Here is a 10642-nt window from a genome sequence, read left to right on the forward strand (position 1 = left end):
GCTAATATCCCCCTGCATAAACTGGAGCATCTTCAAACTTCAACAAGCTGCCGGGACCAATCACCGGGTTATAGACGAGTGGCTTTCCCCCAGGTGGAGTAATTTAGGGTTGTGGAAGAAGTCAGGAGTTTTGACCGAAGCTCTGGAAAGGTAGTCGCTGTCAGCAAAAAGTTCCATAAGAGTTCTGCAGCAGAATCCATGATGGAAAACGACGGTAAAAGTAGCCAGGGTGCTATGAGGTAGATGAAGTGACTTCATTGATGTTTTGTCCAATCACTTCCTGTGATGCTGAGAGATTTCTCTCAGTACAAAACATTCTGCCCGACAGGAGAACAAGATTGTTGCCAGAAAACATTGAAACGTTGCTTGTTGTAAATTCCTTTTATAGTAATTGAGCGTGTTATTACATTATAAGTATTTTTCATGCCTATTTTACACGTTAGTGCCTATTTAGATGCCTATTTTGGCTAATTTAAGAGCCTATATGCCTGCCTATTTTAACTGTTTTTTGTGCCTATAATTCTCGTCTCTAGTTATCAATCACTACTGATCTACATTTAGGGCAGTCGCCCAGGTGGCAGATTCTCTGTCTGCTATTTTCGTAGCCTTTTCCTAAATGATTGAAATTGGAAATTTATTGAACATCTCTCTTGGTAAGTTATTCCAATTCCTAACTCCCCTTCCTATAAAAGAATATTTGCCCCAATTTGTCCTTTGAATTCCAACTTTATCTTCATATTGCGATAGTACTAAGGGTGGCTGATAATATTTCAACATTACCGCGGTAGTGCAGCCCATTATTTCACACCGTAAGGTGTTTCATTGCATTTGCAATAATTTTTACTGTATTTCTCTTTTTCTTCCGTTTTCTGCTTTATTTTCTTGCCTCTGCCTTGTCTCTTTAAGTTTGCTAGCAGGGAAGTAATATAATGCCATTTTCATCTTTATTCCTGTAAACTCGTGGCTGTTCGTTGGGTAGAAGGCGAGAGAGACGCCAAGCTGCCATTCTGCGGGATATTTGCGGAATAACACTATAAGTCATCTCCTTATCTAAATACCTAAGAAACCCTGACCCTAAATGTTTCCTCTGTTACCGTTCTTAAATCCGTAACTCATAATAATCAGAATTTATTGAGTGACATTTCGTGTTTCCAATATATCCATATCGTATTTACATATTTGTCCTATCTGGCTGCCCTCAGTTATTATCCTATCTTCAATTAATATCAACCTTCTTTACTGTCTTACAGTTGTATAATGCAGGGATTCTGCCGCCTCCTCCGCCGCCCGCCTCCTCCTCCTCCTCCCGCGGGAAATTTGAATTTTGGCGGGAGATTTGAATTTTGGCGCGAGATTTGAATTTGTAAACAAAGCCACGTGCTTTTTGACAGCTGTCATCGACAACAACGCATCGCTAACCTCACTGCTGCCATCTTGACGGGCCTAAACCTCACTAGTACCAACTTAACCTAACTAGCATGAGGTAAACAAAGCCACGTGTTTTTTGACAGCCACGTGCTTTTTGACAGACAACAACGCATCGCTAACCTCAGTACTGCCATCTTGACGGGCCTAAACCTCAGTAGTGTCAACTTAACCTAACTAGCGCGAGATAAACAAAGCCACGTGCTTTTTGACAGATTTGTAAACAAAGCCACGTGCTTTTTGACAGACAACAACGCATCGCTAACCTCAGTACTGCCATCTTGACGGACCTAAACCTCAGTAGTACCAACTTAACCTAACTAGCATGAGGTAAACAAAGCCACGTGCAGCTGTCATCCGCCATATTTGAGCACTGTGCTGCCCTCTTTCGTCACCTGTCATCGGCAGTGCTGCCATCCTGACGGGTCTAAACCTTAGTGCTACCAACTTAACCTCACTAGCGTGAGATAAACAAAGCCACATGCTTTTTTGACAGCTGTCATCCGCCATCTTTAAAGTACAGAGCACCGTGCTGCCCTCTTTTTCGCAGTAGCTGTAAATTCGTCACCTGTCATCCGCAGTGCTGCCATCTTGGTGGGCCTAAACCTTAGTGCTACCAACTTAATCTCACTAGCGCGAGATTTGAATCGGTAAACAAACCCATGTGCTTTTCTGACAGCTGTCATCCGCCATCTTTAATCAACAGAACACCATGCTGCCCTCTATATCTTTGAAATGTGGTGGCGGATAATTTGAAAAATGCTTTTTGATAGCAGCCATCTTTAATCAAGAGAGCACCGTGCTGCACTCTATGTGGTAGCGGCAATTTGAAAACTTCTAAGTGCCCCTGTTTGGAAACAAACCACGTGCTTTTTTGACAGCTACATCCGCCATCTTTAATCAAGGGAGCACCGTGCCGCACTCTTTAGTTGAAATGTGGTGGCAGCAATTTGAAAAATTCCACGTGCTCTTGTTTGGAAACAATGCTACATGCTTATTTGACAGCTACCGTCCGCCATCTTTAATCTATAGAGCACAGCGCTGTCCTCTTTAGCTACTTACCTTTGAAATGTGGTGGCGGATAATTTGAAAAATGCTTTTTGACAGCAGCCATCTTTGAGCACCGTGCTGCCCTCTTTAGCTAGATACCTGTGGCGGCAGGCAATTCCACATGACAGCAGCCATCTTTAATCAAGAGAGCACCGTGCTGCCCTCTATATGGTGGCGGCAATTTGAAAAATTCTACATGCTCTTGTTTGGAAACAAACCCACGCGCTTTTTTGACAGCCGTCATCCGCCATCTTTAATCAACAGAGCACAGTGCTGCCCTCTTTAGCTAGATACCTTTGAAATGTGGTGGCGGCAAATTCCACGTGCTCTTGTTTGGAAACAAAGCCACGTGCTTTTTGACAGCTGTCATCCATCATCTTTAATCAATAGAGCACTGTGCTGCCCTCTTTAGCTAGATACCTTTGAAATGTGGTGGCGGCAAATTCCACGTGCTCTTGTTTGGAAACAAAGCCACGTGCTTTTTGACAGCTGTCATCCACCATCTTTAATCAATAGAGCACTGTGCTGCTATCATGCGGGCAATTTCGTCAGCTGTCATCCGCCATCTTTAATCCACAGAGCACAGTGCTGCTCTCTGTAGTAGCGGGTAATTTGAAAAGTTCTGTTAGCTGTCATCCGCCATCTTTAATCAAGAGAGCACCGTGCTGCCATCTTTAGCTAGATACCTTTGAAATGTGGTGGCGGAAAATTCCCACGTGCTCTTGTTTGGAAACAAACTCGCGTGCTTTTTGACAGCTGTCACCCGCCATCTTACATCGCAAACCTCAGTGCTACACTCTTTAGTTGAAATATGGTGGCGGATAATTTAAAAAGAAAAATTCTACAGCAGCCATCTCTCGACGCTAATTGCACAAGATGGTGGCTATACATGACTCCTTAAAGGTGCTTATGCAAGATGGCCGCTATACATAGGTTCTTATGAGACGCCCTTGGGATGCTTGCGTAAGATGGCGGTTATACAAGGCTCCTTATGAGACACCCTAGGGATGCTTGTGCAAGATGGCGGTTGCTCTTATGAGGTGGCTTAAGGGTCCTTGCACAAGATGACTAGAGACGCCCTAAGGATGCTTGCGCAAGATGGCGGACGCAAGATGGCGGCTATACACGACTCCTTATGAGACGCCTTAAGGGTGCTTGCGCAAGATGGCTGCTGCTCTTAGCTTAGAGGCTAACGTGTCATGCTAGTTCGATTCATTAAATTTGGGGCTTAAATGCAAAATGTTAAATATCTCGAAAACGGTACATCGTAGAGCAAAACGAACAAAATTTTTCTGCCCAATACCTCGGTTCGCAGTACGAGGAACATGATAGCATAAGTCTAATGATGAGATCGACGGTTCGGTTCCTACTTAGGCCCTTTGGCATTCACTCTGTTTTAGCTTGTATTGAAGCAAGTCTTCGTAACATGATCAGGTCTAGCTATGGTAGAGAGTATAACGTGCCGTGCAGTTTCGATTCATTAAATTTAGGGCTTAAATGCAAAATGTTAAATATCTCGAAAACGGTGCATCGTGGAGCAAAACGGATAAAATGTTTCCACCTGATACCTAGGTTTTCAGTATCAGGAACATGATAGCATAAGAAAAACATAGTCTAATGATGAGATCGACGGTTCGATCCCTACTTAGGCCCTTTGGCATTGGCAGCTATCTAATTCTACAAGATGGCGGCTATACATAGCTTCTTATGAGACAGCTTAAGAGCGCTTGCACAAGATGGCTGCTGCTCTTATGAGACGCCCTAGGGGTGCTTGCGCAAGGTAGCAGTGACAAGACGGTGACTATACACAGCTGCTTATGATACGGCCTAGAGGTGCTCACACAAGATGGTGGCTGCTCTGATGAAGAAAGCTAGCTTTGCATCGTGCAGGTATCTTTACAGCACTAAACCTCATACCTTTGAAATGTGGTGGCGGGTAATTTGAAAAATTCGACGTGCTTTTTCATAAGCTGTTAAGGCCTCCTCTTATGTCAAGGCATAGCTCTATCGAACAAGTTTAAACCTGCATCGGGATAGCTAGAGTAAGCGCGTGCTGCAGTGATGATGTCATTATGCATGTTTAGACTTGCAAATCACAGAAGAAACGTAACAAGGCTGGAATCGAAAACTGCACTCTATGCTGTTAACTTTATCATGTGATCGAAACATTGATTGAAGTATTTAGAACACGCAATAAGTAGAACCAAACACTGTACTCGATACAACATGTGTTTGGAACATGTCAGGGGATATCTTTGTTCTAAGAAGATTAGTTTACCGCACATTCCTTGGCTAAAGGGCTAATGGGCTAAAGAGCTAATGGGCTAAAGGGCTAAAGGGCTAAAGGGCTAATGGGCTAAAGGGCTAAAGGGCTAAAGGTGCAACAACCTCATCGATCGCTATCAGCAAGAACGCTTGTACTTTGTTAAGTGTAGAAAATTAATCTTTATTTGTAAATGGTTTCATGTTCAGAACAAGGAATGGAACCTAGGGGTTACGTCTTACCTAATAAAATCCCCGAGGTGCGATGAGTTACGTTTTTCGAACTAGTGTTTGGAACACTGAACTTTTCAAGATGATAGCAGAGAGTTTAGCAATGGTCTGTTGTTGGATTATAAATTCCGCGCTACAACATGCATAAGGTAGCAGCCTTGAGGTTTACCGCCGTAAAGATGGCAAGAGTGAGGTTAGCAATGTTCCGTTGTTGGATTTTAAATTCCGCGCTATAACATGCATAAGGTGACAGCCTTGAGGTTTACCGCCGTAAAGATGGCAGCAGTGAGGTTAGCGACGCTCTATTGTCCTTCAAAGTGAGGTTAGGGTTCGTCAAGAAGACAGCTGTCAAAAACGCACGTGGCTATGTTTACCAAACAAGAGCACATGGCTGTGACGTTACGGTCATGTAATCAATCCTTAGCTCGACGTCGTTAAGAGCAGCATTAGGATTAGCTATGCTTAAAAGTCTTGGGAACAGAGCAGCATTATGAATTGCCATGTTTCAAAGCGTGTACACATCACCTATCGATTTTACATGCATCGACCATCGTACTAAACTTCTTCCGCTATATCGTGCTGCTATCTTAGCATAACCTATACACATAAAAGTAAAGTACAATGAATAGCCATGTTTCAAAGCGTGTACACATCACCTATCGATTTTGCATGCATCGACTCTCGTACTTAACTTCTTCCGCTAGATTGTACTGCTATCTTAGCATGACCTTAAAGTACAAAGAATAGCCATGTTTCAAAGCGTGTACACATTACCTATCGACTTTGCATGCAACAAATATCGTACTAAACTTCTTCCGCTAGGTTGTGCTGCTCTCTTAGCATAATTTTATACACATGAACTTACAGTGCAAAGAATAGCCATATTTCAAAGCCTGTACACATCACCTATCGATTTTGCATGCAACAAATATCGTACTAAACTTCTTCCGCTAGATTGTGCTGCTATCTTAGCATAACCTATACCCATGAACTTAAAGTACAATGAATAGTCATGTTTCAAAGCGTGTACACATCAACGATCGATTTTGCATGCATCGACTCTCGTACTAAACTTCTTCCGCTAGATCGTGCTACTATTTTAGCATAAGCTATACGTATTAACTTACAGTACAAAGAATAGCCATGTTTCAAAGCGTGTACACATTACCTATCGACTTTGCATGCAACAAATATCGTACTAAACTTCTTCCGCTAGGTTGTGCTGCTCTCTTAGTATAACTTATACACATGAACTTAAAGTACGAAGAATAGCCATGTTTCAAAGCGTGTACACATTACTTATTGATTTTGCATGCATCAAATATCGCACTAAATTTCTTCCACTAGATTGTGCTGCTATCTTAGCATAACCTATACCCATGAACTTAAAGTACAATGAATAGTCATGTTTCAAAGTGTGTACACATCAACTATCGATATTGCATGCATCGACTCTCGTACTAAACTTCTTCCGCTAGATCGTGCTACTATCTTAGCATAAGCTATACGTATTAACTTACAGTACAAAGAATAGCCATGTTTCAAAGCGTGTACACATTACCTATCGATTTTGCAAGCATCGACTCTCGTACTAAACTTCTTCCTCTAGATTGTGCTGCTACCTTAGTATAACCTATACGCATGACCTTAAAGTACAAAGAATAGCCATGTTTTAAAGCGTGTGCATATTACTTATTGATATGACATGCATCGACCCCGTACTAAACTTCTTCCACTAGATTGTGCTGCTATCCTAGCATAACTTATACACATGAACTTAAAGTATAAAGAATAGGTATGTTTCAAAGCGTGCACATATTACTTATCGATTTTGCAAGCATCGACTCTCGTACTAAACTTCCTCCTCTAGATTGTGCTGCTACCTTAGCATAACCTATACGCATAACCTTAAAGTACAAAGAACAGCCATGTTTCAAAGCGTGTGCATATTACTTATTGATATTACATGCATCGACTCCCGTACTAAACTTCTTCCGCTAGATTATGCTGCTATCTTAGTATAACTTATACACATGAACTTAAAGTACAAAGAATAGCCATGTTTCAAAGCGTGTACATATTACTTATCGATTTTGCAAGCATCGACTCTCGTACTTAATTTCTTCCTCTAGATTGTGCTGCTACCTTAGCATAACCTATACGCATGACCTTAAAGTACAAAGAATAGCCATGTTTCAAAGCGTGTGCATATTCCTTATTGATTTTGCATGCATCGAATCTCTTACTAAACTTCTCCCGCTAGATTGTGCTGCTATCTTAGCATAACCTATACCCATAAACTTAAAGTACAAAGAATAGCCATTATCAAGGCGTGTACACATTACCTATCGATTTTGCAAGCAACAAATATCGTACTAAACTTCTTACGCTAGATTGTGCTGCTATCTTAGCATAACCTATACCCATGAACTTAAAGTACAAAGAATAGCCTTGTTTCAAAGCGCGTACTCATTACCTAATGATTTTGCATGAAACGACTATCATACTAAACTTTTCCTATTAGATTGTGCTAAAATCGTGTACGTGTGCTGTTATCTTAGCATAACCTATCGATTTTACATGCATCGAGTATCGTACTAGGCTTCTTCCGCTAGAGCATGTAGCAATCGCTTTTGTGTATCCCTAACCTATGTGCATGAACTTAAAGCACAAAGAAGAGCTATGTTCTAAAGCGTGTACACATCACCTATCGATAATGTATGTATCGAAAATCGTACTAAACTTTTTCTGCTAGAGCGTAAGACTATCGCTTGTGTGTGCACGAACTTAAAGCATAAAGAATAGCAATGTATAAAAATCTTGTAAACATGACAGCAGCATTAAGTATAGCCATGTTTAAATGCACGTACACATCATGTATCTATAATGCACGCAGTACTAAACTTATTCCACTAGAATGTACAAAGTTCGCATGTGTTTGTGCTGCTATCTTAGCATAGCCTATGTGCATGAACTTAAAGTACAAAGAATAGCGATGTTTAAAAATCTTGTGAACATGGCAGCGGTAAGAATAGCAATGTTTAAAAGCGTTTTGATAATGCATGCATCTTCTACTAGAGCGTGTGACCATCGCTTGTATCTGGTGCTATCTTAACATAACCTATGTACACGAACGTAAAGCATAAAGAATACTTACGTGTAAAAAATCTTGTGAACATAGCAGAGTGTTAACTACGTAGGTGTAGACATTGATCGTTTCATGCTGACGCAGCATACCACGTAACCGTGACGTCACAGCCATGTGCTCTTGTTTGGTAAACATAGCCACGTGCGTTTTTGACAGCTGTCTTCTTGACGAACCCTAACCTCACTTTGAAGGACAATAGAGCGTCGCTAACCTCACTGCTGCCATCTTTACGGCGGTAAACCTCAAGGCTGTCACCTTATGCATGTTATAGCGCGGAATTTAAAATCCAACAACGGAACATTGCTAACCTCACTCTTGCCATCTTTACGGCGGTAAACCTCAAGGCTGCTACCTTATGCATGTTGTAGCGCGGAATTTATAATCCAACAACAGACCATTGCTAAACTCTCTGCTATCATCTTGAAAAGTTCAGTGTTCCAAACACTAGTTCGAAAAACGTAACTCATCGCACCTCGGGGATTTTATTAGGTAAGACGTAACCCCTAGGTTCCATTCCTTGTTCTGAACATGAAACCATTTACAAATAAAGATTAATTTTCTACACTTAACAAAGTACAAGCGTTCTTGCTGATAGCGATCGATGAGGTTGTTGCACCTTTAGCCCTTTAGCCCTTTAGCCCATTAGCCCTTTAGCCCTTTAGCCCTTTAGCCCATTAGCCCTTTAGCCCATTAGCCCTTTAGCCCATTAGCCCTTTAGCCAAGGAATGTGCGGTAAACTAATCTTCTTAGAACAAAGATATCCCCTGACATGTTCTAAACACATGTTGTATCGAGTACAGTGTTTGGTTCTACTTATTGCGTGTTCTAAATACTTCAATCAATGTTTCGATCACATGATAAAGTTAACAGCATAGAGTGCAGTTTTCGATTCCAGCCTTGTTACGTTTCTTCTGTGATTTGCAAGTCTAAACATGCATAATGACATCATCACTGCAGCACGCGCTTACTCTAGCTATCCCGATGCAGGTTTAAACTTGTTCGATAGAGCTATGCCTTGACATAAGAGGAGGCCTTAACAGCTTATGAAAAAGCACGTCGAATTTTTCAAATTACCCGCCACCACATTTCAAAGGTATGAGGTTTAGTGCTGTAAAGATACCTGCACGATGCAAAGCTAGCTTTCTTCATCAGAGCAGCCACCATCTTGTGTGAGCACCTCTAGGCCGTCTCATAAGCAGCTGTGTATAGTCACCGTCTTGTCGCTGCTACCTTGCGCAAGCACCCCTAGGGCGTCTCATAAGAGCAGCAGCCATCTTGTGCAAGCGCTCTTAAGCTGTCTCATAAGAAGCTATGTATAGCCGCCATCTTGTAGAATTAGATAGCTGCCAATGCCAAAGGGCCTAAGTAGGGATCGAACCGTCGATCTCATCATTAGACTATGTTTTTCTTATGCTATCATGTTCCTGATACTGAAAACCTAGGTATCAGGTGGAAACATTTTATCCGTTTTGCTCCACGATGCACCGTTTTCGAGATATTTAACATTTTGCATTTAAGCCCTAAATTTAATGAATCGAAACTGCACGGCACGTTATACTCTCTACCATAGCTAGACCTGATCATGTTACGAAGACTTGCTTCAATACAAGCTAAAACAGAGTGAATGCCAAAGGGCCTAAGTAGGAACCGAACCGTCGATCTCATCATTAGACTTATGCTATCATGTTCCTCGTACTGCGAACCGAGGTATTGGGCAGAAAAATTTTGTTCGTTTTGCTCTACGATGTACCGTTTTCGAGATATTTAACATTTTGCATTTAAGCCCCAAATTTAAAGAATCGAACTAGCATGACACGTTAGCCTCTAAGCTAAGAGCAGCAGCCATCTTGCGCAAGCACCCTTAAGGCGTCTCATAAGGAGTCGTGTATAGCCGCCATCTTGCGTCCGCCATCTTGCGCAAGCATCCTTAGGTCGTCTCTAGTCATCTTGTGCAAGGATCCTTAAGCCACCTCATAAGAGCAACCGCCATCTTGCACAAGCATCCCTAGGGTGTCTCATAAGGAGCCTTGTATAACCGCCATCTTACGCAAGCATCCCAAGGGCGTCTCATAAGAACCTATGTATAGCGGCCATCTTGCATAAGCACCTTTAAGGAGTCATGTATAGCCACCATCTTGTGCAATTAGCGTCGAGAGATGGCTGCTGTAGAATTTTTCTTTTTAAATTATCCGCCACCATATTTCAACTAAAGAGTGTAGCACTGAGGTTTGCGATGTAAGATGGCGGGTGACAGCTGTCAAAAAGCACGCGAGTTTGTTTCCAAACAAGAGCACGTGGGAATTTTCCGCCACCACATTTCAAAGGTATCTAGCTAAAGATGGCAGCACGGTGCTCTCTTGATTAAAGATGGCGGATGACAGCTAACAGAACTTTTCAAATTACCCGCTACTACAGAGAGCAGCACTGTGCTCTGTGGATTAAAGATGGCGGATGACAGCTGACGAAATTGCCCGCATGATAGCAGCACAGTGCTCTATTGATTAAAGATGGTGGATGACAGCTGTC

This window comes from Anabrus simplex, chromosome 1, assembly GCF_040414725.1.
Source record: "Anabrus simplex isolate iqAnaSimp1 chromosome 1, ASM4041472v1, whole genome shotgun sequence".
In the NCBI taxonomy this organism is placed as follows: Eukaryota; Metazoa; Arthropoda; class Insecta; order Orthoptera; family Tettigoniidae; genus Anabrus; species Anabrus simplex.